This window comes from Triturus cristatus, chromosome 4_1 (assembly GCF_964204655.1).
Source record: "Triturus cristatus chromosome 4_1, aTriCri1.1, whole genome shotgun sequence".
Lineage (NCBI taxonomy): Eukaryota > Metazoa > Chordata > Amphibia > Caudata > Salamandridae > Triturus > Triturus cristatus.
The window spans coordinates 1,279,790,897-1,279,814,819 of NC_140585.1; positions in this window are offsets into that span (position 1 = coordinate 1,279,790,897).

Below are 23,923 nucleotides of genomic sequence, written 5' to 3' on the forward strand. Positions count from 1 at the left end.
AGCAACAACTATGGCTTCGTTGTATATAATATTGAAAATGCTTTATTTCTGAAATAATGAGATTGTGAAAGAACTATAACGAGTCTCTTTGACCTTACATCAAAGGCAGTGAAGGGTGGTACTGCTGCAGAGCTAAGATATATTTATTCTACCGCGGGTGGGGGCAAAAATGGAGAGCCCGATAGAACCCGTCTGAGCAGCTGCTTTTTAGAAGCACCGGCAGGACCCGGCCCACTTAAAGCCCTGTCTAAATGCAAATGTCAACCGACCAACAAATAACTGCGCACAAAGAGAGTTCTAATTTCTCAAAAACCAGGTGAAAAAGGTGCTTGTTGGCAGGTAAACTTTGCTCTTGTTGAAATAGTTGGTGGCTGAAATGAGTGCGGGTCAAACATGATGAAATACCTGGTCATCCCACTGCACTGATGCAGTAGGGTGGCTTGGGGCATAATAAAATACGTTCGGAATGGGGGGGTTGCGGTGACATTGTTGCAGCATTGATTATATAATATGAGACTCACAATCAAGTTAACTTGTGTGGGATACTTTTGAGGTAAACGGCATGAGTCCATTTGTAATGTGCAGCGTTACAAGGCAACAGCGGTGGCAAAAAGCGCTAAATAAAAAAAGTCTTATTGTACAAATACCGTGCACGCTGAGACTTACATGTCTACTCTGGACCCAGGAGCCTCGACCAGCATTTTCACTTGGCCACATTGAGTGATCCTGGGCAAATCTCTTCTTCCATTGTGGTTCACTTCCTTTATCTGCCCACACAGAGAGCGCTCAGAGACAGTATTAAGCGCTTTATTACACAAAACTAGATATAGTCGCAGTCAGGAGGGATTACTCAATCACTGTGTGCAGAAGACAATGCAGCGCACGGCACATACCGTTTCTGGTGTTTTTAAAAGTAGTACAGCTCGGGGGCATCCTTTTACCTATATAATGATTGATGTCATTTTAATTTGTGTTTTCAGTGAAAACGGAGTCCTGCGAGAGTAGTGGGGGGAAGAGGCGCCTGGCAGTGAGTGTCATGGCTAACGCAGAGTTGTACCTGCGGACACTAGATTTAGAGGGCTAACTCGTGTCTAGGCGCTAGAACATTACTCACGTGCTGTGCCCCGCTCCTTACTGCCTTCATGGCCACATTGAGTGATCTTGTGCAAATCTCTTCTTCCATTGTGGTTTCCTTCCTTTATCTGCCCACTCCGAGAGCGCTCAGAGACAGTATTAAGTGCTTTATTACACCAAACTGGATATAATCGCAGTCAGGAGGGATTACTCAATCACAGTGTGCAGAAGAGAGTGCAGCGCACGGCACATACTGTTTCTGGTGTTTTTAAAAGTAGTACGGCTCGGGGGCATCCTTTTACCTATATATTGGTCGATGTCACTATAATATGGTTTCAGTGACCACGAAGTCCGGCAAGAGTAGTGGGGGGAGGGGGAACATGGCAGCGGGTGTCATGTCTAACGCAGAGGCGTACCTGGGTACGCTAGATTTCGAGGGCTAACTCGTGTCTAGGCGCTAGAGCATTACTCATGTGCTGTGCCCCGCTTCTTACTGCCTCCATTGTGGCTATAACACGCCTGTTGTGTCGGCTTCAGCGTCCTCGGGTTTAGAGTTTGTCGCACCCTTTCTTCGCAGCGCTGCAAAGACACAGGTGTAGGTGACAGACTCTATATAAAACAAGCATGCTGCAAATAACAAAAAAAAATGCTTGTTTAGAGTATGGAAGGCCGATTTGAGCTTAAGAGCTGCAGATCAACACAGCAGCAGGTGTTTATCTCACTGAGCAACCCTTCCAACATTGGCTGCAAATGGCAGGAGTTGTTCAAACAAGAAAGTCTTTAGATTCTTCCAGTGATGGAAGAGGGATAGGGGAGATTCCTGGGGGATTCTTCCCATGGTATGCCCGCAGCCCCATCAATGGAGAGCTACAGCCGGCCGGAAAAAAAAAAGCGATTGCGAAATTGAAAGCGATCGCTTTTGAAAACAAAGCCGCGAGTGGTGCGCGCGCCATATGGTTTCAATTATTGCGCCCGTGTCTGGGCACGAAAATTGAAACCATATGGCACGAATGCGCGTAATAGACACCAATAGGCCATGGGAGGAGGAATGCGCCCGCCTTTGGCCTATTGTGTGCTAATTTAAAAACCAACACGCAGGCAAAGGCCAATAGCAGGCCACAAAAGTAATACCACACGCACGAGCGTGTAAGATTCCAGGGTCCATTTCAGAACCCCGGACAAAAGGACTCTCGCCTGCGCGAGCACTGCTGCCCAGTGCAACGCAGGGCGTGAGCCCTAAAAACTATAAATAACCATTGCACCAGTTTGCCAACGCCAATCATATCAACTTTGCCAGTTCTTGTCTCACTGTGCTTTCAGAGTCCCAAGTTTCATCCACAACATTTTCAGTGCAAAACCATTGTCAAAATTCCTAAAGTATACAACAACATGATATGGCAAGAGAATCGATGTAAACTCTGACCTTCGCACTGAGTCTGCCCATCCGAGCTCTCAACGGATTCAAGGGGAAGGCTGGGGAGAGAAGGTGGAAAACAAAGGAGGCAAGAGAGACTTTCTCCTGATTTTTGGTGCGATGTGGTACTGGTATAAACTGGTTTTGGTCCTTCAAACTATGTGTATCAAGTGCCAAAAAGAACCTGGAAAGAGCAAATATGTTTTAGCACTAACCACCGCTGTAAAGGTCTAACTAAGGAGTACTGGAGAATCTTCTGGCATCTGAGCTCCATCGAATAAACCACTTACAGCACAGGAAGTGACACAGCACAAGGAACTAAAGAACAAGGTGATATAATAGTAAGGAACACACATAAGAAGAAGCACCTGGATCACTTTGGGACCTGGTAAGGGAAACAAGAAGTGTGTACGGAGCGTAAGACCGAGTGACTGACTCAGCACGCAAGTCCCCACACACCACAAGAAACACATGATCAACTGCTGTATTTAAAAGCAGGCGCTTTTCAGGAGAATGTATTGCTTTCTGAAGATTATTAATTGAAACATTCTCATCATTCGTCAGAATGATTTATGTTTTACAAAAGTTTAAATGAAACTGCAAGCAGTGAGCACGGTGCAAAATGTTGCAGTCGCAAAGAAGGATTTTGAAAATGTCTATCTTTATATCAAGTAATAAGACGTGCCTATGTACATAAAAAATGTGGCTTAAAGGGCTTCATGAGAACAGACGTTTGCAGGAGAGACAGTGGCGGCTGGTGACATTTGAAAGTGGTGAGTGTAAACATTTGGGACGAGTGCCCTGTGGCGAGTGAGCCGGGAAGGTTTGAGAAAGCAAGAAGGTTAAAAAAAAAAATGTTTAAATTCTGACATTGTGAGAATGTGTATTGAACATTACTGAAGCCTGGATCGGGTAGTGGTCTTCAGAGTTTCACAATCATGCCCCTTATGGTCATTCTACGTTAGACATGGGCACCCTTTTCTCTCCAAATCTCATCCATCTGCATATCTTATCATCTTCAGCAGCCTCCTTTCACTGACTCCTGAATGCACTTCCTCGCATCTCCTTCACTTCACAACCCCCATACACACAACAAACCCACTCACCTGTGATCACTTTAGTTTTCCTTCTCAATATTGTGGCATCTGTTTACCTCCTTCACACACAGTTGGACAAAATCACAATTGCAACTGGATTAAGTGACCATTGCTCTGTAATACAGCGAAGATTCAAGTAAACATTTACTGGGATCTGCATTTACCATTATGCTAATGGGTGAACTGTGCTGGGAGGTGAGACAATCTGCTCCAATCCCCCTTATATATTTATTGAATATTTATGTGACTTTTATCAACACATTGGCACTGTGCATGTATCTTTCTCTGCTGCTGCAGTTGAGAGGCAGAGCAGTCATTCACCATAAGCATCTGGAGCACTCTATTACTGTGCTGCATTTATGAGCTGGGAGCGTGAAGTGGCAGTGAGTATGTTATGAGAAGAGCGTGCTTGTCATGTTTTGTTCAGCCCAATTAACACATAAATAAATCATGAATAAACTCTGGGAACTGCACGGCCCGATCAGTAAACATCAGCCATGCCTACCAATGAACCGCTGTCTTCTATGAGCCAGAGCTGCGCTTGGAGCTTCATCATGTACATGCCCCCTTAAAAAGCAGCAGGGATCTAAGAAATATTACTGGCACTGGTGCTCTCAAAAGAGGTAGATGCTGCCTAGAAGTGTTAAGCTGTAAACAATAACATTGTTTTCTTCAATGAGGAAAAAATCAAAGCACAACGGTAAAACACCTTCCTGGCTGTGTTTTAATAACACGCGAAGATGGTTCGAGCACAGTTCTGGATATTATAATACGACTTCACACTCATAATTTTGCAAGGGTCAGGTGTGGGAGAGAAGGTAACTTGTCATCTAGCTTCCCCGTTGATAGGGGGGTTAGACAGGGTTGTGTCCTGGCGCCAACCCTGTTCTGCCTCTATGTAAATGGAGTCATCTCCCATTTGAATGCGGTCCCCAACAGAGACGCACCAAAGCTTGGTGGTATAGGGATATCAGCGATTATGTTCGCTGATGACACCTTGTTACTCGCTAAGACTCCAATGGGTATCCAGCGAGTTTTGGATGGTTTTGTCTCTTTTTGTTATGAGCGGGGGCTGGAAATAAATACGGCCAAAACAAAGTTCATGATTTTTAATCCATCAAAAAGACATCTCGCCCAAATCCGGTTATAGATGGTGTCACCCTGGAAAGAGTTCAGACGTTCGAGTATTTGGGATTGACCCTAAATGAAAATCTGGCTTGGGTTCAACACCAGATCAAATCCCAATTAAAGCTAACTCAAAAGGCGGGGGGGATTATCAAATTATGGAATAAATCTCAGACAAAACCTATTGGACCCCCACTCGAGATTTACAAAATGCAGACACGTGGGGCAGTAATCTATGGCGCTGAATTAGGGGGACACAATTGTGCCCCTGCAATTATTGCCATGGAAAACAAGTTTCTTAGGAATTTACTTTCCCTACCTATTAGTTCTCCCCATCTTTCTCTCAGGCTTGACTTGGGAATAAGATCAATAAAGGAGGAACTAGGCCTAAAGCCCTTAACCTATTGGAGGCGTCTTTGGACAACCCCTGAACTCTACATTTATAGGCAAGAATTTATGGAATTATTAAAATATCCAAATATACGGAAACTTCCATGGTTAAAATATATAAAGGATGAGTTTGAGAGGTTGGGTTGCTCTGTTCTGTGGACAAATCCTGAAGTGGCCTGTAGAAATATATCCCGCAAAGACCTGGTCAGTATGTACTATGATTCTAACTTGTCTGCTTGTTTATTGAGTGACAAAATGGGGTCAATGTCGAGTACATTTTTAATAATGAAAGATCATTATAAGATGGAGACTGCCCTGGATGATATTAACCCCATCGGTCTTAGAAAATTATTCCTCCAATGGAGACATAACTCCTTACCAATTAGAGCCCTTACCAGTAGATGGTACCCACCAACCACAAAAAATTGTCCTGCCTGTTCTGAGGAGTTGGAGAATGATATTCATGTCATGTTTTTCTGCCCTTCTTATATGCAGCCTAGGAAAAAGTGGATCATTCCCATTTGCAGAAAATGGGGGTTTAGGCAGTATTTGCATGCCTATCGAATATTAAAATCTGATCTATCCCCATTAACTGTTTTTGCTGTAAGTAAATTCCTAGCTGCAATGTGGAATATCAGAAGAAGTTTCGTGGTAAAATGAGATCTTGTCCACTATACATGAGTCTTCTAATGATGACTGAGACCCTCTGTTGATATCTTGTACAGGCAACGAAGATGTTTTTTATGATTAATATCTCTATTTGAAGATGTATTTTTACTTTGGAAATGTATACTACATTGTGTAATGATCTGTTTTATACTGTACTGACCTCTTTTATGACATTTTTACAGTCGAAATAAAGATAATAATGAATGTTAAGCTGTAAACAATAACATTGTTTTCTTCAATGAGGAAAAAATCAAAGCACAACGGTAAAACACCTTCCTGGCTGTGTTTTAATAACACGCGACGATGGTTCGAGCACAGTCATTAATTGCAATTTTAACTATGTAATGTAAGGTTTTCTTATAAATTGCCAGTAAACATGGAGTCTAGCAAACACACAAGACATTCAAGCTTCATATAAATAGGTCCGTCAGACTCAGATCTGACATTTCACTTCACATTATAAGGCCACAGCCAGAGTCCGACCTGGAACAAAGGGTCAGATCAGATTTCACCTCAAGGCTCAAAGCGGAGGCGCCCCCCACCCTCTCATGTAACTTCTTTTTCTTTCCATCGTCATGCCTGTGGCAAAAAGAAAAACCTGAATAAACAGTATTAATTAATTAAACATTTAATGTGGCAAGCAACCAGGGGTGTGATGCCCCTGAACCCTAATAAAGAAATTGTCGCCGAGGATAGGACAGGAAAGAGGGCAGAAGGACTAAGGGAACAGTATGGCACATTGTGCATAAAGAATGTTACCTCAAGGCTTCTTCAAAGTGTTGCAACAGAACAGAATCACAGGCTGGTTAGGTGCTTGTGTTGCAGCGTCCGAACATCAAATTCCCCCTTTGGCACAGACCAAATACCTCAATATTAAATTCACTCATATACATTCATTGGTGGGGCCCATAACACCAACACTCACACTCCGTTGATCTGCTTCCCTAGAGGAATAAGCTTCCAAACGCTGACATGAAAGGAATATCTTTACCTAACCCTAAATGCGTTGACTCCAACCTTGAGATATTCCCCTCATTAGGAGATGAATCATTTAGTTGTTGTATAGTTTAGTGAACCCAATCATTTATCTATACTTTACTCTTTATGCTAGATTTTCTTCTTGTAATAATCGACACAACACATTTGTCAATTAATCAAATATCATTTATCTAAGAAAATTGCAAAACTGTTAGAAATCATCATTAGAACCACAGAGCATCATATTTACCTAATCTGGCTAATAGTCGTCCTCTAAGTCAGTCAAGTCGTGGAAAAACCTTTAAATTTCATCAAAGTCAGGCCGCAATACAGTCTCTCAAAGATTCAGGATAACAGCTGTCCAGCAGTGTCACCGTCCTATCCGTCAGCATAACGTCAGGAAATCGAGTTTGTCAAAGAAGAAGAGTTTTTTTAGTTCAATTCCCTACCTACTTTTATAATGAAATTAATGTCAAAATGTATCAAGATCGGGGTTTTGGAAAGTTCTGATTGGTGGTCTTGGGGTCATCCGTTAAAGTTCTCACATAGTCCGCAAAATGAAGTCATCGCACTTGCTGGTTCCGGTTTTTAAGACAGTCCTTTGTTTTATCGTTGGCGGAGCTCCCGGAGACACCTTGACTAGAACATCAGCTCCTGGGGTCAGGACTAGGCCACTGTTGCTGGCGGTGACGCATGCGCACTTCACCCAGAACCTCGTGTTGTCAGGAGCAGTCACGTTCAACGTCTCGTTCAGCCATTTTGATTAGGCCGAAATGGGCAACTTAATTAAAACAAACACAAAAACATAATTAAAAGATGGAAATGGCTAATAAAATATTAATCCCTCGCTAATACCCTTATGTGTAAGTGATTATCTAGCAGAAAAGCAACATTTAAAGCGTTTATACTCACTCAATAAAGCACAATTTACAATTACATCACAAAAGCAACATATATCATGCAATATTCTACTTTTCTACCATTAGTATGTGTACATATGTTAGTTTACAATTAGTTTAGCCATGCAAAGTGCAATTCCCACGTGTAATTCTTTTGTTAATATGATTGATAAGTCTTTCACTGCAAACAAATTAATAAAATTACTATTAGTTAATTATTCAGATTAATATAAACATGCAGAACGGGGGGTATACAAAATTTTGTACTACCCGCTCCAGTACTTGTATATAATCCTTATATGCCCTAAGGAGGCTTTAAAGCGCTGCCTAGAGAAGAGGAGGAGGATGACATCTAATCCTTCGTAAGAAACAATATAAATCCCAGCTTTCCTCTTAAATCCTTCTCTTTCGCGACTTTTTCTTCTTATTTCTGTTACCCATTTTAAAGTAGTTTTGGGACAGCATAATCGCTATACTAGCACTTAACATAATGTTTTCCTTTTCCAAATACCACTCACTCTCTTGGGAGTGCCCTTAGGACATCATACATACTAAACGAACATCCAACATGTTGCAAAATACTCTTCTTATCTCTCCCCTTCTTACCTCTCTCCTGTTGCCTTTTTCATATTTATTTTCTCTTGCAGCACTTGGAAACAGCTTAATGATTGTATAAAGGCTATACAAACTTTTAAAATGCTATGAATTTTTCTTTTTCTCTCGTTCTTCCAATGGCGACAATCTAAATATTGATGATGTATATTGTGTTTAATACTAAGGTTTAACCTCTTTTTTTTTTGACTAAGGTTTTACCTCTTATCAAGCACTTACATTTTTGACAGATGGGTAATGGGGCAGAGTCATAATGAACAGTCAAGCTTTTATTGAGCTTTCATTTGGCATTGTTTGTGTTCTTGAAATGACAAAATCAATTTTGTCTTGGAGTGCAAAAGCTATTTGTTTCACCTTCATCAGTGATGCATGTCTGCTTGAAGGCAAGCCGTCCAAGACCTAAAATTCATATAATAGCACATGGTATACGGTGGGTAAGATAACAATATACTAGTTTGGTTGAAGCCTTTGAAGAACAAGCATTTGCAGTGCAATCAGACTCGCCTTTGGGACCTTATATGTATTTAGCTGTGCAGCATATTAGCCTGGGTGCTGAAACATCTACTGTTCTTTAACATGGAGGGAAAGTAAGCACCAAACTGCGTGACACACCAGGTATGGGAACACATGAAGAGAAATATTGCCTTTCGGCGGGAAATGGTATAGTCCAAAGCCCTGTTTTTAATATACAATTAGTGTCTTCGGTGGTCATATCACTGAAAATACAAGATTTGAAAAAAATATTATTGTCTATGGGTGCTCGTGGAAGACAATTTCTATGGACTGGAATCTAGAGAATGGTAAAGTGATTCTGGTATTTTACTGACCGCTGCTAGTTGCTTTCTATCAAGAAAGTTAAATAGAGGCAGTTGCCAGAAAAAATTATAAACAGAAAGTCCCTAAGCAGAAAGCAATTCTGGTATTTTACTGACCTCTGCTGTTCGTTTTCTATCAAGACAGTTAAATAGAGGAAGTTGAACAGAAAAAAACGTCCCTTAGCGGAAGCAGACAAGTCCTAGGGCTGATCTCTGGAGCCCACAAAGTACATACATATATAAGTATATACTAAAGTATATACAAGAGGTCTCGAATGCTCAACCTAAAAAGGGATGTGGTGTTGGTGGCTTGAGCTCAATATGATTATTAGCTGAAGTGTCTTACAAGACAACACTTATTAGGGGAGAATAGAAAAACTGCTGTGACATTTGGTAAGCAATTACCCAAATCACACTATGACTGCTAGTTTTGATTGTGTGCGACATCTGAGTTTGTTGTCAATGATCCACCAGAAGTTGAATAACTTCATGCTGTCAGGATTGTACCCAAGTACTTTTAGTAAGGAGTTTGTGAACAATAGGAGAAAAGTTCGAGCAATATAATGGGCGCATGGGACCTCAAGATGGAAGAGCATGACCAAGTATCCAAATGCTCAGGAACTTTGTGTGAACTTAGGTTTTTCCTTGTTGGGTATTTTTCTACAATGTAAAGAAGATCACAAAGTGATCTATTGCTTCAGTGTTTTTAGCCTCATATTCGATGTGAAATGATTTGTGATGAAACTTCATTTATACCTTTCAGCTGTTTCAATCTAAACGGAGAAGTAGGGGAGTGGGCTCTCCAAACATATCATACTGTGTTTTCAATTCTTTTTAGATATTCTCTTTGAGAAGGTGCGAGTTTCTCAAAAAAAGGAGGCAGCCTTTAGCCACCAACCTAAGTGGCATACATCATCATCGGGTTGCCCCACATCCCTACCACATTTTTGGTGGAACGGATGGGTTCCCAGGTATTTGGGAGCATTTATGAGTAGGTTTTATCATAGTAGCATTGAGATCCAAATAGAAGGCCTGATTCATAAAAGTAATCTGAGACAAAATCCTAAACTTACTACTTTTGATATTCACAGAAGGCATTTAGTAGTAGCAAAGTTAGGATTCCTAACTTCACTACTACTAAACTGAGACAAAATCCTAACTTTACAACTTTCGGTATTCACAAAAGGCATTTATTAGTAGTAAAGTTAGGAATCGGCTCCAGGGTGATTAAAACCTCATAAAGATTACCCAAAAGACTTATGTTAGCTGGATACATGGGGATATTGAAAACAATGAGTGTGGGGATGTGGAGGATATCTATTTATCCTCTGTCTCACTGGTCCACTTCATTCAGCCATAATTCTCAGCCATGCTGGGTCCTGTATTTCTTCAGCACCTGGATCCCTGCCTATAAATGAAAATATATCTTTTGGAGAAGTTGGTTTTTAAATTGTGTGTTTGAAAAATGGCACATTTAGAAAGTGGCCATTTTCTTGCTTTGCCATCCTGTGCCTCTGCCTGCCTGTGAAATCCACGTCTGGTTTAGACTGATAACTGGGCGTTTTGTGCATTCACTCTAGACAGTCACGCATAGGGAGCTGAGGAGTGCCTTGCATATCCTGATGGCCCATCACCAGGCTGATGGGTCTTCCTGAGCTAGAGTGGTGGGAGGAGTTGTCACTGATACCTGAATAGGGCTGTGCCTGTCCTCACACAAAGCTGCCCCCACCCCCCTGTAGTATGCGTTTAGCCAGGTCAGAGAATGACAGGGTCTTGTGCACTACAACCACTTTTCTTTGAAGCTTGCCTACTTCAAAGGCAGAAACTGGTATAAGTATTGGAGCTGTGACACAATAGCTTCAGAACACTTCTGGAATTAGAGGACATTCTGCCCAAAAAGAAGATCTGAAGATGCTGTCAGAAGAGACTACCAATTTGCTGTGTGCTTTACTGTGGAGGCCTGCTGCTTACTGCTTCTGTCTTGGGCAGTGAAAGGACTGAACTTTGCTTTCTGTATCCTGCTTGCTAAGGTTCCCCAAGGGCTGGTGAGTGCTTGCCTTCTATAGAGAAGTTCATGGCCATCAACAACTTCAACTGCAGCCCCTGAACTCCTCTGCTGGGAGTTTCGACATGCCAAATGGTGCCAGTTCTGGGCCCTTGGAAGCGGCTGTTGCAAAGAAGCCTGAAAATCCACACCCAACCTTCAATGCCTGCTTTTCCTGAAGCAGCACCACCATGCATCTGAAAAACCAATGCCTCGTGCGGTGCGGCTGAAAAATCAATGCAGCACCTGCTGTGTGGCTGAAAAGATCACCACATCCTGAGTCCTGAGCACTGTGTCTCTGACATCTGAAAAAACAACAGTTGATGGAAAGAATGCAGAACAATGTAATACATTCACCCCAGTACAGAGATCTGGGCCTAAATCCATCGTTTTTTTGCTCACCATGCCATTCCAGTTTGAACCCAGCCATATGCAAATCAGTCTTGACCCTGTACCTCATGGGAATAGTCCAGCCCGAACTGCCAAGCCAGGTTCTCCTTGGACTAGAACCAAGCATCCTAGGACCGGTTTCGGGGTTTCACCCCTCTTCAGCCAGGATAGCTTGACTCCAGTGGCATGGAGAGCACGGGACTCACGTCTGAGCATACCCATCCCACTCGGGGGGACAAATGCAAAAACAACAGTTGATGGACAGAATGCAGAACAATGTCATACATTCACCCCAATACAGAGATCTGGGCCTAAATTCATTGTTTTTTTGCTCACCATGCCTGCCATTCCAGTTTGAACCCAGCCATATGCAAATCAGTCTTGACCCTGTGCCTCATGGGAACAGTCCAGCCCGAACTGCCAAGCCAGGTCCTCCCTGGACTGGAACCAAGCATCCTAGAAACGGTTTCAGGGTTTCACCCCTCTTCAGCCAGGATAGCTTGATTCCCGTGGCATGGAGAGCACGGGACTCACCTCTGAGCATACCCGTCCCACTCGGGGTGACAAATGCAAAAACAACAGTGGATGGACAGAATGCAGAACAATGTCATACATTCACCCCAGTACAGAGATCTGGGCCTAAATCCATTGTTTTTTTGCTCACCATGCCATTCCAGTTTGAACCCAGCCATATTAAAATCAGTCTCAACCCTGTGCCTCATGGGAACAGTCCAGCCCGAACTGCCAAGCCAGGTCCTCCCTGGCCTGGAACCAAGCATCCTAGGACCGGTTTCGGGGTTTCACCCCTCTTCAGCCAGGATAGCTTGATTCCAGTGGCATGGAAAGCACGGGACTCACGTCTGAGCATACCCGTCCCACTCGGGGTGACAAATGCAAAAACAACAGTTGATGGACAGAATGCAGAACAATGTCATTCATTCACCCCAGTACAGAGGGTGGGCCTAAATCCATCGTTTATTTGCTCAATATGCCATTGCAGTTTGAACCCAGCCATATGCAAATCAGTCTTGACCCTGTGCCTCATGGGAACAGTCCAGCCCGAACTGCCAAGCCAGGTCCTCCCTGGACTGGAACCAAGCATCGTAGGACCGGTTTCGGGGTTTCACCCCTCTTCAGCCAGGATAGCTTGATTCCAGTGGCCATGTCTGAACTGGGGTGGCGTGGTGAGCAAAATAATGATGGATTACACCCAGATCTGTGACTGGGGGGGAATGTTTTATCAATGTGCAACATTCCGTCCATCATCTTGTGTGTTTTGCTGTTCACCCTATGTGGTAAGGGTATGCCCAGACGTGGGTCCCGTGCTCACTACGCCACTTGAGTCAAGCTATCCTGGCTGAAGAGGGGTGAAACCCCGAAACCGGTCCTAGGATGCTTGATTCCGGTCCAGGGAAAACATGGCTCGGCAGTTCGGCCTGGACTGTTCCCATGAGGCACAGGTTCAAGACTGATTTGCATATGGCCATGTCTGAACTGGGGTGGCGTGGTTAGCAAAATAATGATGGATTAAACCCAGATCTGTGACTGGGGGTGAATGTTTTGCCAATGTGCAACATTCTGTCCATCATCTTGTGTGTTTTGCTGTTCACCCTATGTGGGAAGGGTATGCCCAGACGTGGGTCCCATGCTCACTACACCATTGGAGTCAAGCTATCCTGGCTGAAGAGGGGTGAAACCCCGAAACCGGTCCTAGGATGCTTGATTCCAGTCCAGGGAAGACATGGCTTGGCATTTCGGCCTGGACTGTTCGCATGAGGCACAGGGTCAAGACTGATTTGCATATGGCCATGTCTGAACTGGCGTGGTGAGCAAAATAATGATGGATTAAACCCAGATCTGTGACTGGGGGTTAATGTTTTGCCAATGTGCAACATTCCGTCGATCATCTTGTGTGTTCTTTGACATCTGAGACATTTAGTCAGACTCCGACACAGGCCCTGCTGTGTGGCTGAAGAAATCGACGCATCACCTGATTCCGGCTGGAAAATCGATGCAGCGCCTGTTCAGTGTGTCTGGATTTTTGATGCATCGCACCTGTGCACCAAGTTCTTCATTGATGTAGATCAGCAGTAAGGAACTGAGGCCGCGTGTCTGTAAATTGACACATCACCTCCCCTGTCAGCAAGGAATCGATGCATCCCCTCCCCTGTCGGTAAGGAATCGACGTATCACCTTCCATGCGTGGCAGTAAGGAATCAACGCATCACCTCTCCTGGCATCATTAACCCCTTTGGTGCGTTGGACGGCCGGGGGCTGTCCGACACACCAGTGCTCATGTGCGTCGGACAGCCCCTGGCTGTCCTCGCACATGGCATCAGGAATCCCTCTGGTGTGGGCACCATAGGGATTTCCTTTCCCCCTCAACAACCTTGGAAGCTGGGCAAGAGCTTCCCCAGCTCCAATGCTGTCTGTTTTGTTTCCCTGAAATGACGATCAGAGCACATGTCGCGCTGACGTCATTTCAGTGAAGCCAAAACTGAAATAAGCCAGGAGGCTCATTTCATTTTTTGCTTTCTACGTGCTCAGTGGGCTATCTCAGCCCCCTGAGCACATACAAAGTCAGGAGAGGTATCGTTGAAAAAGAGAGAATCTCCCCTTTCTAATAGTAGCCCTCCCTAGTGGATCAATGCTTGGGGATCCATCCACTAGGCTACAGGGAGGGGGAGCGGCCCCTTGAGCAAGGGCCTTTGCTCCCCCTTATTCATTTTGGTAAATTCAGTCTTTCTGCCCCCACTGCGGGGCAGATGAGGACAGTGGCCCCCAATCTGCCCCCTGGGGGGGGGGGGGCAGAACGCCCACTAGATACCAGGGATTTTTTTCTAATTTCAATTAGGGGTGGGGGCTGCCCACTATGGGCATGCCAATGCCCCCACCCACTGCCGCAAAGTTACAGTCTTTCTGCCCCCTGGAGGCAGATAATGACTGCCCAGGGGGACAGAAAGCCCACTAGAAACCAGGGATTTTTTTTCAAAAGCAAATTAGGGGTGGGGGCTGGCCAAGATGGGCATGCCAATGCCCATACCCCTCCCCCACAAAATTCCAGTCTTTCTGCACCCCTGGGGGGAAGATGGGGGCAGTAGCCCCCACTCTGCCCCTCCCTGGGGGGCAGAAAGCACCCTAGATGCCAGTGAATATTTTTGTATAGGCCTGGGGTGGGAGCTGCCCAGAATGGGCATGCAAATGTTCACCTTACCCCACCAAAGAAAACAACTGACTTCCTGCCCCCCGGTGACAGATAGGGGCAATAGTCCCTGATCTGCCCCCCCCCCCGGAGCAGAAAGCCCACTAAGCCCCAGGGATTATTATTTTATATAGGTAGGGGTGGGGGCTGCCCAGAATGGGCATGTCAATGCCCCCACCCCAAAAAACATGCTACAGTTCCCCCTCCCCGGAGGCAGATGGGGCAAAAGCCCCTTCTCTGCTCCCCTAGTCCCAGGGATGGTTTTTACTTGCAAAGTCCAGGGTGAGGGGCATGCCAATGCCCCCCACCACCCAAAAAAAGGTGCCACAGGCTTTCTGTCCCCCCAGGAGGCAGATGGGGCAGTAGCCCCTGATCTGCCCTCCGGGGGGGCAGAGAGCCCACTATGCACCAGCGATTATGCTGGCTTTTTTATACTTAGGGGTGGGGCTGCCTAGAATGGGCATCCCAATGTCCCCACCCCCACAAGAATAGCCACAGTGTTGGATTTTTGAAGAATGACTCCAGGCTCAATGTAACTGGAAATTGCAGGTTTATTCCATAAAGAAGATCTCATCCACCAACTAGGTTCTACAGTATTAACTGACACACAGTTTCAAGTAATAAAAAGCCTCTTTCACAGATGCACTATGACATATGCACATTCTAATAACAGTTCTTAGATGGAGCATACAAGTAAAAGACTAGTAATGAAAGTTCATTACCATAGAGAGGAAAACTACAGGATACCACACACTTCCCTTCCTTAACCAAGTATGTACAAAGTATACAAGAAATTAAATGTAACTACATTTGTGCATATTCATTGAGATAACTAGGGCGGTTAATCAACCTAGATGACCATTGGGTATTATTCATTCCATGACCTGAAGGTGAAGAATCACTGCATGAATGTGTATAATTTTTTCCATTGGTGTTACATCTTTTCATTAGTATCACATTTACCATTGAATTTTCCTTTTATCACCACAACTTAACTTAAGATTCCAAATGCGATGATCCTGGGACTTTATTGCATTCCTAAAGACCTTGATAACCACCATTGGCTTAAAATATTTGGAAGAAGAAACAACCAAAAGACCAGGACGTTTTTAATTTGTACCCAATCCCCAACCTTTACTTTGATCTTTTTAAACGCTTTTTTGTAATCAAAGTATTTTTTTCAATCCACAGCCTTCTATTCCTCCCTCAACTGTACATCTTTGCCATCACAAATACTTTCCTTACCCGTGGATATGCCATATCTATTGACCCAAGAAGGTTCAAGATGAGTGTTAGGAACTCTTCCAAGAAAAAGTAAGAAAGGAGTCTTTCCCGTGGTGCCATGAGGTGTCATTCTATACTCCTCCACTTTCTTGAGAACTTCACTTTTCCATTCCAAGAATGAAGACTTGGCCAAGGCAATGGTCTCTTTTAGTACCCTGTTAAACCTCTCCACCATCCTGTTTGCCTCAGGATGATAAAGAGAACTAGTCTTATGAGTTATGCCACACAGAGAAAGAAAATCTTCCATCTCCTTGGAGGTAAGTTGAACACCATTATCATTTAAAATAGATTCCGGCACTCCTTCCCGGGCAAACAATTCCTTTAAACATTTAATGACATGCGCTGAATCAATATCTGACAAGAAAAACACTTCAGCCCAGCGAGAATACATGTCAATGATGACCAAAAGAAATACTTGTGACCCATCACTGTGTACAGGTCGTAGAATATCCAAAGCACCATCTTGCCAAGGACGTGAAGGACGTCTCCTCAGGACCATAGGTTGCATTCGAGGACATTTAGATTTGTCACATAAAGTGCAAGGAAGACAATCACGTATCACCCTCTCAACAAGCTCGTCCATGCGGGGCCACCAATACGACATACGCAACCTTTCTTTAGTTTTTGTTACACCAGAATGGGTAGCATGAGCTAAATCCACCAACTCTTTCCTGAGGTTGCTGGGAGGAACCAATCTAGTTCCACGGAACAATAGCTTATTTTCAACAGACAATTAATTCCGCAATTACCAGAAGGATCTAGTCAATTCATACCAGTTTTCACACATGACTAACCATTCTGCACCAACATCATCACCTCCTTGAGAATGGCATCTACTTCAACTTCTTCACGCCATCTCTCTTCTGATATGAAGCTATCGTCCAAGACATACACCCACTCATTGTTCGCATCCACATCATTATCTTCCAAACACTCCTCATCAACAAGACGCAACAGCGCATCCGCAACTCCATTTTCAATGCCAGGAATGTACTTTAGTGAAAAACAATATTCCTGAAGTCCAATGACCCATTTAGTAATACGACTAGAAATGAAATATAAACCCTTTTTGTTGAAGATCTCCACCAAAGGTTTGTGATCTGTTCTAACTTCAAAATCCACACCCTATTGGAATTTCTTCAATTTTTCGTATCCTGACAACTATGCCAGTGTTGGATTTTTGAAGAAAGTCTCCAGGCTCAATGTAACTGGAAATTGCAGGTTTATGCCATAAAGAAGATCTCATCAACCAACTAGGATCTACAGTATTAACTGACACACAGTTTCAAGTAATAACAATCCTCTTTCACAGATGCACTATGACATATGCACATTCTAATAACAGTTCGTAGATGGAGCATACAAGTAAAAGACTAGTAATGAAAGTACATTACCATAGAGAGGAAAACTACAGGATACCACACACCGTCTTTCTGCCCCCCTTGGGGACATATCAGGACTATAGCCCCGATTTCCCCCTCCCCAGGGCGGCAGAAAGCTCACTAGGCACTGACTGTTTTTTCGGAATGTGCCTACCTGTGGATTTTGGGACCTACCGCAACCAGCACCTAGGGAAACTTAGCAAACCTGTATATTTTTGAAAACTAGACACTAAGGGGAATCCAGTATGGGGTGAATTGTGTGGCTCTCACTAGATTCTGTTACCCAGAATCCCTTGTTAAACTCAAACCTTGTTAAAAAAACACATTTTACTCACATTTCAGAGATGGAAAGTTCTGGAATCTGCACAGATCCACAAAATTCCACCCATCCAGCATTAACCAAAATCTCCCGATAAAAATGGTACCACACTTATTTGGGCATGCTTATTACCCGCGACAGGTAACGGCCCAAAACGCAAAGTGGACACGCTACATTTTTAAAGTGAAAACTGACCCCTTTTCTGCAAAGTGCCTAGCTGTAGATTTTGAACCCTAGCACTGCCGGCACCTAGGGAAACCTAGCACACCTATACATTTTTGAAAACTGGACAGGCAGGGGAACCCGGGACGGGGTGACTTGTCTTGCTCCCACTAGGTTCTGTTACCCAGAATCCATTGCAAACATCTAACTTTGTAAAAAAAAAACATTATCCTCACATTTCTGTGATGAAAAGTTTTTGAATCTGCATGGATCCACAAAATTCCACTCACCCCACATTCTCCAAAGTCTTCCAATAAAAATGATACCTCACTTGTGTGGGTAGACCTAGGGCCCACAACAGGAAACGGCGCAAAATGCAACATGGACACACCACATTTTTAAAGCGAAAAACTGACCCTTTTTTTGCAAAGTGTCTAGCTGTAGATTTTGAACCCAAGCTCTGCCGGCAACTAGGGAAACCTAGCAAACCTGTAGATTTTTAAAAAATAGACACCCAGGGGAATCCAGGATGGGGTGACTTGTGTGGCTCTTTCCAGGTTCTCTTTCCCAGAATCCCTTGCAAACCTCAAACTTTGTAAAAAAAAACTAATTTTCTGCAAATTTCTGTGATGGAAAGTTCTGGAATCTGCGTGGATCCACAAAATTCAATTCACCCTGCATTCCCCAAAGTCTTCCAATAAAAATGATACCTCACTTGTGTGGCTAGGCCTAGTGCCCGCAACAGGAAACAGTGCAAAACGCAACATGGACACACCACATTTTTACAGTGAAAACAGACCCTTTTTTTACAAAGTGCCTAGCTGTAGATTTTGAACCCTAGCTGTGCCAGCTCCTAGGGAAACTTAGCAACCCTATACATTTTTTAAAACTAGACACCCAGGGGAATCCAGAATGGGGTGACTTGTGTGGCTCTCACCAGGTTCTTTTACCCAGAATCCTTTGCAAACCTCAAACTTTGTAAAAAAAACCACATTTTCCGCACAAGTTGGCCATGCACAAAATAGAAGGGAATGGTACATATACCCAAGGATGTAGGGAAGGATTATGTTGTAGGGGATGACATTGACCAGCAGTATAGGGGCTATGAAGTAGCGTTAAGGGCACGCGGGGTCCTTAAGAGAGATTGGGGAGCAGTTCTGTGAAACCGCTTCACTGTGGAGGGGAGGGACACCTTGTTGGCCTTACTGATAGAAGATCAGATTAAGTACCCTGAAATGAAGGAATCCCTGGTCAGGAGGTATGTTCTCACCCCAGAAAGTTACAGGGTAGAGTTTAGGGACAGTACTAAAGTTGGTTCACAAACCAGGGTTGAGTATGTTGGTTTCTACTGCAGAGCACTGGATGGATGGGTGAAGGGCAGTGAGGTAACATTATCAGGGGCTCTACTATTTGATTGCATGTGACCACTCCTCCAATCGTTGTTTTTCAGAGCTATGCCAGTACTTGACTGACCCCAGGCAGCTTGCTAAAGAGGTGGGCCTCTGGCTCAGCACTATGGTCCAAAAGAAGTTGTACATGGGAGACTCCACCAAGGGTGGGCATGGTCCCCATCAGAAGAGTGGGGGGACAAGAGTAAACAGCAGGAGTTCTCTAAAGGACCCCGATCTAGATCTCGGGGTAAACATTCCCATCCCCCAGGTGATAAGAAACCATACATCTCTTCAGGGAAGCCTAGAGAGAGGGGTCCCAGAAAAGGTTATGCTTGTGATCAGGAGGGTCACAAGTATACCATGCGGACAGAGCTCACCACCAGTGGGCAGCCATGGCTAATGGCTAGGATAATGCTTAGGGAGGAGTTGGCCTCAGGAGAGTGTGGGGACCCAACTGAGATAACACACTGGACTGGACTGCAATGGACTGGACCACCTCCTTCCTCACTGGCAGAACCCAGAGTGTCCGCCTACCTCCATTCCGCTCTAAAGACACCAAGATCATCTGTGGCGTACCCCAAGGATCGTCCCTCAGCCCGACACTCTTCAACGTCTACATGGCACCACTTGCCAACATCGCCAGATCGCACAACCTCAACATCGTCTCATACGACACCCTGCTGATCCTCTCCCTCACCAAGGCCCCCACCACCGCCAAATCCAACCTCCACGAAGGAATGAAGGCCATCGCCGAATGGATGACGATCAGCCGCCTGAAACAGAACTCAGACAAGACGGAGGTCCTCATCATCGGATCCACCCCCCCCCCTGCCTGGGACGACTCATGGTGGCCAGCGCACTGGGAGCTGCACCAACGCCCACTAGCCACGCACACAACCTGGGAGTCATCCTGGACCCTGCATTGTCAATGACCCAGCAAGTGAACGCCGTCTCCTCCTCCTGCTTCAACACCTTCCACATGCTCCGCAAGATCTACAGATGGATCCCCAACGGTACCAGAAAGACAGTCATCCAGGCCCTCGTCAGCAGCAGACTGGACTACGGCAATGCTCTCTACGCAGGAACATCAGCCAAACTCCAGAAATGACTACAACGCATACAGAACGCCTCTGCACGCCTCATCCTTGACATCCCCCGCCACAGCCACATCACAGCCCACCTGAAAGACCTACACTGGCTCCCCGTCAACAAGAGAATGACCTTCAAGCTCCTCACGCACACTCACAAAGCTCTCCACAACACTGGACCAGCATACCTCAATGAACGACTCACCTTCTACACCCCAAACCGCCAGCTTCGCTCCGCTGACCTCGCTCTTGCCACCGCCCCGCATCTGTCGAGCGACCGCTGGCAGCAGATCGTTCTCTCACCTCGCCGCAAAACACCCTCCCCATCCGCCTACGACAGACCCAGGACCTGCTGGCCTTCAGGAGACTCCTCAAAACCTGGCTGTTCGAGCAGTAGCAGCACCCCCGCCCCCCCTGCACTTTGAGACCCTCAAGGGTGAGTTGTGTGCTCTACAAATGTACTGATTGATTGATTGCTTATTAGTGGACAGTGAGATGGTCCAGAGAAACCTAATGCCTGATAATAACATGAAGAACTACAGGAAGTGAGTGACTATCACTGGACAGAGGGTAGAGGTTCTGAGAGACACAGGAGCCAGTGTGACTACTGTTTGCTGAACTGAAAATTGCCTGAGCTGACCCATTGGCAGCAAGACGTGGGTCCCACCAGAAAAGAGTTCTGCGTGGAGCAGAAGGCATGCCCTACTCTCATGGGTCTTAGGCAGCAGGGCGAGGACCAGGCAGCCAGCAAAGCATCCAAATCACATTTGATTTACTGGGAGAATGGTCTCCATTATAGCGAGCCTAAGGTTGATGAGCCTGGAGCAGCCCGTGAGTGGGTGGTACCCCTGCGCTTCAGAACCTTCCTTCTGGGTTTGGCTCATGATGTGCCTTTGGCAGGACATTTGGGGCAGGGCAAGACTTTTGACAGGCTTGTAACCCACTTTTTCTGGCCCCAAACGCTAAGGCAATCAAATACTTTTTGTAGGTCTTGTTAGACTTGCCAGGCAAGTGGCAAGAGTGGGGGGACGTCTAAGGGTCATCTCCAACCATTCCCTGTTGTGAGCACCCATTTTCGACCGGGTGGGTATCGACATTGTGGGGTCTCTGGATCCCAAGACAGCCATTATCAACAGATTCATCCTTGTCTTGGTGGACCATGCCATCCAGAAGCTATCCCTCTCAGGACAGTGACAGTGCCTGTTGTGGCCAGGGCACTGATGGGGATCGTTACAAAGGTGGGTTTCCTCAAGGAGGTGGTATCTTACTCAGTACCAAATTCATGTCGCTGGAGTGTAAGGTGAACATCCACTCCTTACCAACCACAGAGTAATGGGTTGGTTGAGATATTCAATTGTACCCTGAAATACATGAATGGGGGTCTGTCAGAACCCATTAGGCTTAAGTGGGACATCCTCTTGCCATGCCTTTTCTTTGCTTACAGGAGGTACCGCAGAAAGGGATTGGCTTTAGTCCCTATGAGCTGATGTATGGGCATCCTGTGAGGACCTCTCCGTTTGTTAAAGGAAAGCTGTGAGGAAGTTCCTAGGAAGCCTGCCCAGGATGTATTTGGCTACATGCTGGCCTTCCGAAACCAGACTGCCCGCTTCAGGAAACTTGCTCAAGCAAACCTGGAAGCAAGCCAGGAGGACATGAAAAATGTATACAACCTGAACACCACTCTGGTTGAGTTTCAACCTGGTTAGAAGGTGTGGATGATGGGACAGTAGAGCCCTGTGCTCTACAAGACCAGTGGTCTAGCCTATATGAGGGAGTGCAAACCTATCTGGTGGACATGCATACTCTAAGGAACCCCTTTAGAGTCCTGTATGTAAACTGCCTCAAGCCCCACTTTGAAAGGTCTGAGTTAGCCATGCTCTTAGCCTCCGATGATGGGGTGGCAAGGAGAGTAAACCTCTCCCCAACCTCCTGTCTGCCAAGGAGCAATATGGGTCAGTGGAAGGTGTGGTCCTCTCCCCTACATTGATCCTAGAGCAGCAGAGTGACTATCCCCAGTTGCTGGGGCAGTTTACCACTCTGTTCTCACTCACCCCAAGTGTCACCCATTGGTGCACTCATGATATTGACACTGGGGACAGTCCACCTGTGAAGCACAAGATGTACAGTTTAACAAACAGAGTGAAGGCTAGCCTCAAGGAGGTGGTGTTCAAGATGTTAGCTTTAGGGGTGATTGAGCCCTCCAGCAGTCCTTGGTCCATCCCAGTGGTCTTGGTTCCCAAAGCTTCTGCACCTGGTGTCACCCAGAACTGTGGTTCTTTATGGACTACCTTGGTCTCAACGCTGTCACTAAGACTGATGCACACCCTTTCCCCCGAACTGATGAGCTCAATGATTGTCTGGTAGCTGCCAAGTTCCTCAGTATGTTTAATCTAACACCTAGGTGCTAGCAGATTGCCTTGACCAACGGGGCACAAGAGAGTCCAGCGTTCTCAACCACCGAATGGCATTACCAGTTCTAGATGACTTTATGATATTGGAGGTGCACTCCTATAGTATACCTTTTTATTCCTTTTTGATATGGGGTGCTGCAGCAAGCAAGAACTGTCAACACTTGCTAAGTGAAATACCAGGCCTATAACAATTACTGAGACTTGTATTTGCTGTTCACAATTCACTAGGTGCGGAACACCACAGTGTAAACATACACTTTACAAATTTTCTATGATTTATTACTGTTCACAAATCAATTTTCAACTCAAAAAATCATTTTCATTGTACATAATGTTTTTTCAAAGACATTTGCACATAGAGTCTCTTAATATACATTATCCTCATGTGCTTAGGACTCAATATAACATTTACAAAATCATGCACTGATGAATGCTTATGCCCAATGCATTTCGGAACTTAAGCAGTTCCTTCCTCAGGGAAAAATTTGAAATTGAAACATAGAATAATTTACATTCAATGACTGTCCATGTTTAGCTCGAAAATCACAATTCTAATGATTGTAATATGTTAAAACCACATTATAACCTATGATTATGCTCACTCCTGATTATGTTGTGTGGTGAGTATTAGAATATACCACCCAATGTGATAATGTGTGATATAATTTGTATTTTTATCCCCTACCTTCCGCTGCATCACCTTTATTTCATATGCCTGCATTCCTGATAAGATAAACTGAAGAAACCAATTGTCAATACCACTATAAGATTAGCCAAACTGTCCTAAACCAATAATGCTGTAACGGATGCTTCGTTATTACGCATCTCTAGTCTCTTACCTCGCGATGATGTTACGTGGTTGTAATCTGAAATACAAACCACTGAAATTAGAAATGACAATCTACCGAATACTCATTTAGACAATCTGCCCGATGTTTTGAACCTCACTTATGCTGGTCACAAATCTTACCTTATAGGCACCCACCGTAACGTTTATCTGCAATGAGAAAATAGCGGATTCAAACTCGCTTAACGTCCTGCATATCCGTGAGACCAAACTTTTCTACCTAAACAAACATGCACCGCCATTGACGCTAATGCTCCGTACCTAAAAGCATGGTTTTGAGGTCCTTAGTGTGACTTCCGCATTACTCCGTAGACTCCTAACCACAATCTT